We start from the raw sequence: 9000 nt of genomic DNA on the forward strand, positions 1-9000 counted from the left end.
GAGAAGGAATATGATGGGAAAATCAGATGGTGGGGGGAAAAGGAGATCAAAAGTGAAACAGATGAGTGAGCAGCTGGCACAAGAAATGGGGTGATAGAGAGAGAAATGAATGGTGAAAAAGGATGAATGATGTGTGACATTTTTGAGGGAGTGAAGGAAGTGAAAGATAGCTTTAGATAGGAGAGTATAATAGATGTCGTTTTCAAAAACCTCTTTCTTTTTTTAATAACTCCTTCTCCCAGTTCTTTTTATTTTTTTATTTTTTTACTACCTCTTCCACATCTCCCCCTCTCGTTTCTGCCATTCCCAGCCCCCACCCTTTGTCTGGCATCCTGCTTCTCTCTGCTTCAGTCCTCACCCGAGATCTCAATTAGTCATATGTTTAGCTGAGGGTCAAACAGGACGTTAACAGAGCAGGACTGTGGGCAGCTGGTGTGTGCGCGGGTACATCGACGTGGACGTAGCTCTCAAGCTGACTTTGTCCTGAATCCCTCCCCTAAGTGCACTCAAAACTATTGTGAGGCTCAAAGGTGTGAAATCAATTACAGGGAGAATGAGGGAGAGGCGGGCTTTCAGGGTATCAGCAGGTTTCACAAAGCCAGATGTAAAGAGCTTTTTAATGCTGCCTCAAACTGAATTTAACATCAATTTAAAAACTAAAAATCTGTCAAAACCTGGTTAAAACAGACACCACTGGCATGCTTAATAGCAGTGTGAGTTAAAATGCACAAATTTAATTTAATCTTAATTGATGTCAAACTACACCATTAATTCATTTCAAGTTAGGCCTTGAGTCAATATGGCAAGATGTTAAGAATCTGGATAAACAATTCTTAAGAGCTGCACTGTGGATTCATTGTATTAATTGGATATGTGGCCTTAAATTTAATTAATCAAAACATTCATTGAATTTGCAGATTTCTTAGACAGTCTGCACATTTAATTGCAAACACATTTTCACTATCTTTTGCTGCCAAAATAGTGTATGAGTTACATTAATTTTGCAATAAAGCAGATGCATCTACACAACGTGGACACAGACAGACGTAACATGGGTAAGAAGTCAGGTCCACAGACATACTCCACAGTATATTTCTTAACTTACCTCAGTTGAATTTGAATCTAAATCTTTATGAGATATGTAACAATCCTCACAAATGCCTAAGAGGGAGATAAAACCAATAGAGGAAAAAAAAAAACACGCAGCTGTTTGTGTTTGAGATCCTTTCTAAGGAAAAATGGCTCTACAGAGGAGGAGATGTCAAAGAGGAGTCGATGAAGATGGCACCCTCAGTTTCCTCTTAAAACACACAGGCAGGCTGATTGCATTTGAGAGAGTTGGGCGCGCCTCAGCATCTCCTAATGCATCTGTAAATTGAGTTGGAAAATGACAACGTCTGTTGTCTGCACTTGGGATGGAAGCCAGGGAGGCAAAAAGCTTCGCTGTGATGTACATCCCTCCCCGTCTCTGTGCTTTATACCCACGCTTTCAACCAGCAGAACTCCACTTGTGTCAAACACTGTTGTCTTTAATTCAGTGACATCTCATGCTGAGACAGGCAGGAAGTTAACACACTAATTTCTTTAATTATCTTTTTACAAATGCAACCTTTCTCTCTTTCCCCATCTTTAAATCAGATGACAAATGACCGTGCGAATATAAACGAGCAGTCTCCTGAATGATGATGAAGTATTTTCGGATTTAACATTATCGGTAGCAGCACAGTGGAAGGCTGTGAGGTGTTAGCCAGTGCATAAATAGACATGACTCCGTGTTTTGTGTCCATTATTAAGGAGCTGTGGTGGTCAGCTCTGAGAGCAGCAGCGATAAGGATGCTGGCTGAGCATTTGCCAAGCATCCATTTCCTCTTTACTCGGGTCTAAAAGGGCCTTTTGCCACACACAGGGGTACACACACACTCACTCACACACCTACACACACTCACACTCGCACTCACTCAGGCTGCTGGCCTCATGTTCCCTTTGCTCAAAGGTGAACGTCAATATCTCTCCAATTAAATAGGTTAAAAAACTGGATTATGTCTTTAGCCTGACCTTTCTCACTTCATCTCGGTTAGGATCGTATTTTTAAATTGTCATTAGCTCGGTGATGAAAACCAGAGGCTCCAGTGCCGTCATCCTGTTCATTTGCCAGGATAAAATGACACATAATTCAAATAGAAAGCTCCCATTCTGCATTTTCTCGAAATGTTAAATTGTATTTTCTCATTGCTTTGTACAGTAATGTTTTTTATTTTTAAAGAAAAAAGAAAATCGGCCATTGGCTCACGTCTTGTGTTTTTATAGGCATTAAACTAATGGCTCCATTATATCTATATTGGAATACTTGACGGAGAATACGAGAGAAAGAGAGACTCATTATACGCCAGATCAATAGTAAATAGCAGAGGTGTGTCACATTCATTCACATGTGCTCTCTCTCTCTTACAATCTATTTTCTTATGTATGTATCACACATATACAGACACGCCCTGTAACTGGGTCCGCTATGTGATGGCGTACAGCGTATTCCCTAATCGCCATCTTTCCACCATGCGCCTCAATGGTGTGACCGCGCTCGCTTGACAAATGCATTAGAAAAAAGGGGCCGAGATTTTAATGTGTCACATTCAAGACTTGCGTGCGTGCACGTTCACACGCGCACTCTTCCTCTCTCACACATGAGCACACAAGCCGCACACCCACACAGCTGCGATAAGGCCCGAGCGCTGGTAGTCATTTAGTTCAGCTTTGTCTTTTAACAGCGTCTCCCTGATGAACTGCGGAAAATGCTAGCACTTGCAGTATTTGAATTATTAGCAAAACGGCACAGCTTTAACTTAATCCAGTGATGCTTATAATCTGTGCTGTGCTGTGTGTGTGTGTGTGTGTAATAAGAGCTGAAGAAAAAGTGGGTATGTAAATGAGAGAATGCTGCTTATCTCGGTGCAAAAGTGCGTGTGTGTGTGTGTGTGTGTGTGTGTGTGTGTGTGTGTATACGCGTGTTTAAAAAGGCACCCACCTCTGAAAACTGCTTTTTCTCAGATGTATTATATCAGAATTGTGTCAAAAGAGCATTGATGTGAGAGAAAACGAACTTGTGGCCATAGAGGAGTGATTGCTCTCTTTGTGTCGGACGGAGATATGAGTGTAAATCATACACACTAAATTGCCATCACTCAATATCTCCTCCGAGATTACAATGAAACATTGGTTTTTGTGCCACAGTGAAACCGCTGCATGTGTCTGGACTCGCTCGATTGACTGTGATAAATCTGGAGGAGCTGCAGTGTTTTATAGGTGCCTGGATACCCCCCCACCCCTCCACCACCACCACCACCACCATCATCACCACCTCCACCACCCTCCTTTCTCTTATGGAAGTATATTATTTGATTGTCTGGCCCCTGGTTTAAGTGCAGATCTATAAATTTACAAGTTCCTGCCAGATGCTTGCGGATGATGTTGGCACAGAGGCGTGCCAAAGGAGCACTAACCCTGATGACTCCTGCAGGTTGCCAGTTCTGGGCTGGGCAGGGCAGGGCCGGAGCGAGGCCCGGGGCGGAGGGATGGGTGGGTATAGCCGGATAGCTGGCTGGGCGGCTGACTGGGCGCTGGGCTGGCGAGGCAGGGAGCTGTAAAGAAACAACAAGGTCAGCTCTTTGGCAGAACACATTCAGCACCTTAATGCTGGTCTGTGAAAACGCAGAGATAGTGAATGTGAAAGTGAAAAGACTCCGCCGACCCACTGTCGCTATCTAAAACGGAAAAGGCAAGTTTTATTTTCAAAGCTGAATGTAAACTCTTTTTTTTTTTTAAGGCTCCAGAAAGCACAATCATCAACTGTTACAGTAAGGTGGTTTGACATAATGGCTCCTACAGTCTAGGTATATTGAGGCTGGTAATTATGGATTAGCGGAGATCTCCGGTGAGCGGAGACTTCCCCTGACACAAAGCAGTCAGTAAAAAAGCAAAAAGCAGGATTACTCTCACATAGACTTAGCACAAACGCACACAGGCTCGACACACACGCACGCATGCACGCGCGTATACAAACAAGCGTGCGCGCAGACAAATGCACATAGACATACGCAGCTATACACGCACACACACCTCAGACCTACACACTCTCGTCGGCCATCACAGACAGCGTGCCGGCTCGGCAGCCATTTTGCAGGGCTGCTCTGGAATGTTCAATTAGGGTAATTGTTGCTTACGCCGTCGTTTCTCGCCACCACAGACATCATCATATACGCAACAAAGTAGCACTTCAGTGGCCGTGACGCTACACCTCGCGGGGCTCCTGATTATAAAACAAGGGTCCTTAATTGTTGAGTCTTCCATGTCTTTTCTCAGCGCGGAGGCCTGGCGGTGTGAACCTGTACATGTATGTGACGGCCGGCCGTGTCAGTCGCTGTGCAGCCATGTGTGAAGCGCACATGGCATGTATGTATGAATGTCCGCTGCGTGGCTTGTTAGAACGTATGTGGCGAGGCGGGGTGGTGGGGGGTGGGGGTGGGGATGTGGATGGGGTGGTGGTGGTGGTGGGAGGGGGGGGGGGGCACGCCCTACAGCTTGTCAGTGCTCACATATGGAGGAGGGGATGAGTGTGTGGAAAGGGAGAGGAAATGGGAAGGGTGGGAAATGGAGTTAAATGGAAGAGGAGAGAGACAGAAAAAGAGAGAGAGAGAGGAGAGAGACGGGCAGTGAAAGAGAAACGTACAGCTTGTTCTCGTCGCCACCATTTTTACACACAGACTATGCAGTTTGGTCACTACTCATTCAGCCTCGGAGACGCCGTAGGCTAAGAATATAGATTCACTCTGTGATAAATATACAATAATCACAAAACAGGGGATGATGATCCGCCCACACCTGTCACGTAACCGTATGCTCACATCATATGAAACATGGGATTACTGCCCTGTCTGAATATTCAACTCTGCGTTCCCAGGTTGCTGCACACTAAACGTGTCTGTGTCACAGTAGGTGAGGACATGACCTGTGCACTTTCATGTCCAGAATTCGAACCCTGCTCTCGCTCCCATATCGACTGTCTCTTACCTAACTTTGCTTGTCTCGCCCACACGGTACTGACCGATACAAAAAAATTATCTGGAAAAAAAAATGGAATCGTCACTTCTTAAATAAGCGACATTTTCATCATCGGCCTCTATAAGCACAGACTATTGTCTCACTTCAACACAGAAAAATGCGTTTAAAGGTTTAGCTATCACATAGAGAATCTGTTCACCCAGAAAAAGCTTCGGCTGGTCCTAAAAATGCGGCTGTACAGTAACTACGAGCCACAGCAGCCTGCACCCCCTCCACAAAGATCTGCAATCACATGGGCAGGATTTAACAAAGGCCACATAAGGATAAGAGCACGTCTATTACCGCGGTTGACACAAAGAGGGGATTGATAATGTAGTGTCATATGGACGGGGCTGAACCCGGCCGCAGCCTTGTGAGTCGGAGGCTGAACGAGGATGTCGACTGGTGCTGCATATGACGGCGGAGGGTCGGGCTGGTGTGACGACCAGCTGTCAGATGGGACAAGTTGAATAAGGGCAATCGGGGACCGAGAGAGAGAGAGAGAGAGAGGACCGAGGGCACAGCGGCGCAATGCGCACATGTGATCTCTCCTGGACGCCCGGTGCCACCTTACAGGGCAGGCTCAGACATACTGTACGCACATGCTTACGACGGCGCCCTCCGTATACCGTCCGACATACGACCCCTCCCCCCTGCTGCTGCTCCCCCCACCCACCCACCCACCCTCCCTCCCACGTACACACTCACTCTAAAATATGACACGAGACTGCACATATGATCTGCCGCCCTTTGTCTGGGTTTATTGATCAGTGATGGCCGGCAGTTCGACACATCACGGCTCCTGCTCTCTTTTCTTTCTCTTTCCCTTTTCACACACACACACACACACACACACACACAGACACACACAGACTCACGCACACAAACGCTCACACACACTCGCAGTCACACAGCCACACACACGCATGCACAGCGGCAGTCATGTGCGTGGCAGATGACCCCTCCTTGCCCACACGTGTTTCAACTTCATTCTCTATGGTATGTCTATCACACGTTACAGTAGTGTCATGACCGCCAACCCCCACCCACCCCAACCCATCCTCCCTCTTCTCAGCCTCCATGTCCTCAAAACGCACCCCCAGCCCCCCCCACCCCCACCCCAACCTCCACCCACCGGGTGATCATCTGCTGTGACCGTGTCCTCCTATCACCGTGAGTCAGGAGTGTTCGACAGCGATGGGTGGGTGGAAAGGTGGGTGGTATAGGGGAGTGTATGTGTGTGTGTGTGTGTGTTGGGGGGAGGGAGGGGAGAAGGGGGGCACACACACACACACGCACACACACACACACAGCACATAAATGTGACTTCTTTTTATTTTTCCGATCAGACATGATCGCTGACACAGAGAACTTTCCCACCCATCGGCGGCGGCCGTGTGAGCGGAGCTACGGCGCCAGACAGAGGAGACCCTTTGTCTCCCACCAGCACCACACTGGGAGGGACGGCTTACGCACACACGCACACACACACACACGCACACACATATACTGTACATACTGGCATGGCTACAAATGTACACACACGCTCACTCTCTTGACAGCAGCTACGCAGACGCTCACACTCCACACACGGCTGGTACAGGGAGGGGGGATTGGGGTTGGGGAGGGGGGGGGGGGGTTGAACGCAGGATGCAAAAGTGACAACACGGACATCCTGACTCACACATCAGCCGGATGCTCACCTGTGTGTGTGTGTGGAAATATATTCAATACATTCCTATGTGGAAGTCACTTCATTGTGTGGCGCGTACGAGCATGTGTGTGTGTGTGTCAAGGTGTGCGAGAGTGTGTCATTGTGTGTCCTCAGACTCACCTGGCAAGTTACCCCTGGAGCCGGTTGTCGTGGTGATGCAGCCTGGGGCCGGGGGGGGGCGGTTGTGGAGCGGTGACACCTGACGTCCCCTCCTCCCTGCTCTCACTCTGGCTCTGTGTGCCGCTGTATGGGATCGGTCGCTACACCCTAGCACTGACAGAAGAGGGGGAGACGGAGAGGAGGGGGTCTTATGCAGCTCGGCGGAGCGTACCACCGGCCGCGCAAAGACGAGGGGACGACGCGGGCAGAGCCGGCGGGGACGACCCTGGTAACGCTCCATCCGGCCGCTGCTGCACCTCCCTGCTGTCTGCGCCCGGATGGTCTCTCCCTGCTCCCGCTGCTCTGATTGGACGAGGCGCTTCCTCCTTCATCAAAATGTAAAATTCCAAGACAGAGAGAGTAGTGCAGCGTTTGTGTGTGTGTGTGTGTGTGTGTGTGTGTGTGTGTGTGTGTGTGTGTGTGTGTGCGCGTGTGTGAGAAAAAGAGAGAGTGTGAGTCTGAGAGAAAGACAGACAATGCAAGAGGAAAAAATGTGTGTACATAATGTGTGTATTTGTGAAATATTTGTCATGCAGACTAGTATGACTGTATGCATGAATAGGAGTGTGTGCCTGTGTGTGTGTGTGTGTGTGTGTGTTTGTGTGTGTGTTCATGTAAATGTGTGTGTGTGTTTGCGCCTTTGTGTCAGGGAGACGATATACAGGATGCCATTGTCTGTGTGGGCGTGTGATAGAGGAAGAGGTAGTCGAGGGAGAGACACAAGACAAAGAGAGCAAGAGATGGGAAGACATGGCGAGTGTGTGTGTGCGTGTGTGTGTGTGTGTGTGTGTGTGTGTGTGTGTGTGCGTGTGTGTGTGTGCGTGTGATAGAGGGAGAGAAAAAGAGAGCAGTGTGTGACGCCCCGAGAGCTGTCATCATTAGTCTCTCTGCAGCGGCTGGTGTTGGGCTGCAAAGGGGCTTGTCAGTCAGTTTCTGTCACAACATGTCACACTGAACGGACACACACACACACACACACACTTTCCCAGAGGAGATCATGTCAAGATGGGGGCCCGGTCGCTCTGACAAGCTGATCTAACCCCCCCCCCCTCCTCCCTCAGACACAACCTTTCACCCTGCTCCTCTGACTCTGCAGTGGTGTCACAACGCAGAATCAATCCCCTGATTTGTCAGTTTCACTGTGAACTGAAAATGTTTGAGGACAAAAAACAAAACAAAAACGGGGCAGGTAGAATAAGACAAGGTGTGTGTGAGGAGACGCGAACGTGAAGAAAAGGCAGCGGAAAAAGGGGGCGAGAAGAGTGGCAAGAGGCAGATGGCAGCGAACGCTCAAACGCTGCCGAGTCTCCTGAGAACTAGCCGGTGAAATACTGCTGAGTCACTGTGCTCACGGCAGGCCCTGAAACACACACGGACCAACCCCGAGAAATCCAGCTACTTCACACACAACTACTGAAAACGTACCGGTGACTGCTGACAAATATCAATACAGGGGTGAGTAAAGTGAAAAGGAAAAAAGAGCACACAACAAACAGCAGTTTGGTTCCCGTCCTATCGATCCCCTGTAGTTCGCTGCAGTGGGGAGTTTTATGTTCACACATAAAACAGACCTTCCCCTTTTTCCTGGCTTTTCTCTGTCTCTCTCCTGCTGCCGATTTAATTACCTTCTATATTTATCGGAGCTCAAGATGCTATTTTGGTTTCGAGACTCTTGTCACTGATATCGGGAGGCTACATTATTCAGAGTGAGAGCACTGGGGGCCGTCAGACACAGAACAAGAGCGCCGTTGTTAACCCTATGGAGAAGGGGCAGATCACGTTTGCAATGTGGCTGATCGTGTCTGCGTGTTGTCTGACATCCGTCTTCTGTTCATTGTCAAGTTCAAACTGTGCGAAAAACAGCAGCGGTCCAAAGGAGCGGTTCCCGTCTTTCTCGCGTCTCCCTCGTTTTTTTTTTTTTTTCCCCCCGACTGCTTTTCGTCTCGAATCTCAGCTCCGGAGCGTCACGACACACACACACGCACGCACACAAATATACATACACAGATGCAAAACTGGTTACCATAAATAAA

This window comes from Trachurus japonicus, chromosome 11, assembly GCF_045865225.1.
Source record: "Trachurus japonicus isolate A0001 chromosome 11, Traja_1.0".
In the NCBI taxonomy this organism is placed as follows: domain Eukaryota; kingdom Metazoa; phylum Chordata; class Actinopteri; order Carangiformes; family Carangidae; genus Trachurus; species Trachurus japonicus.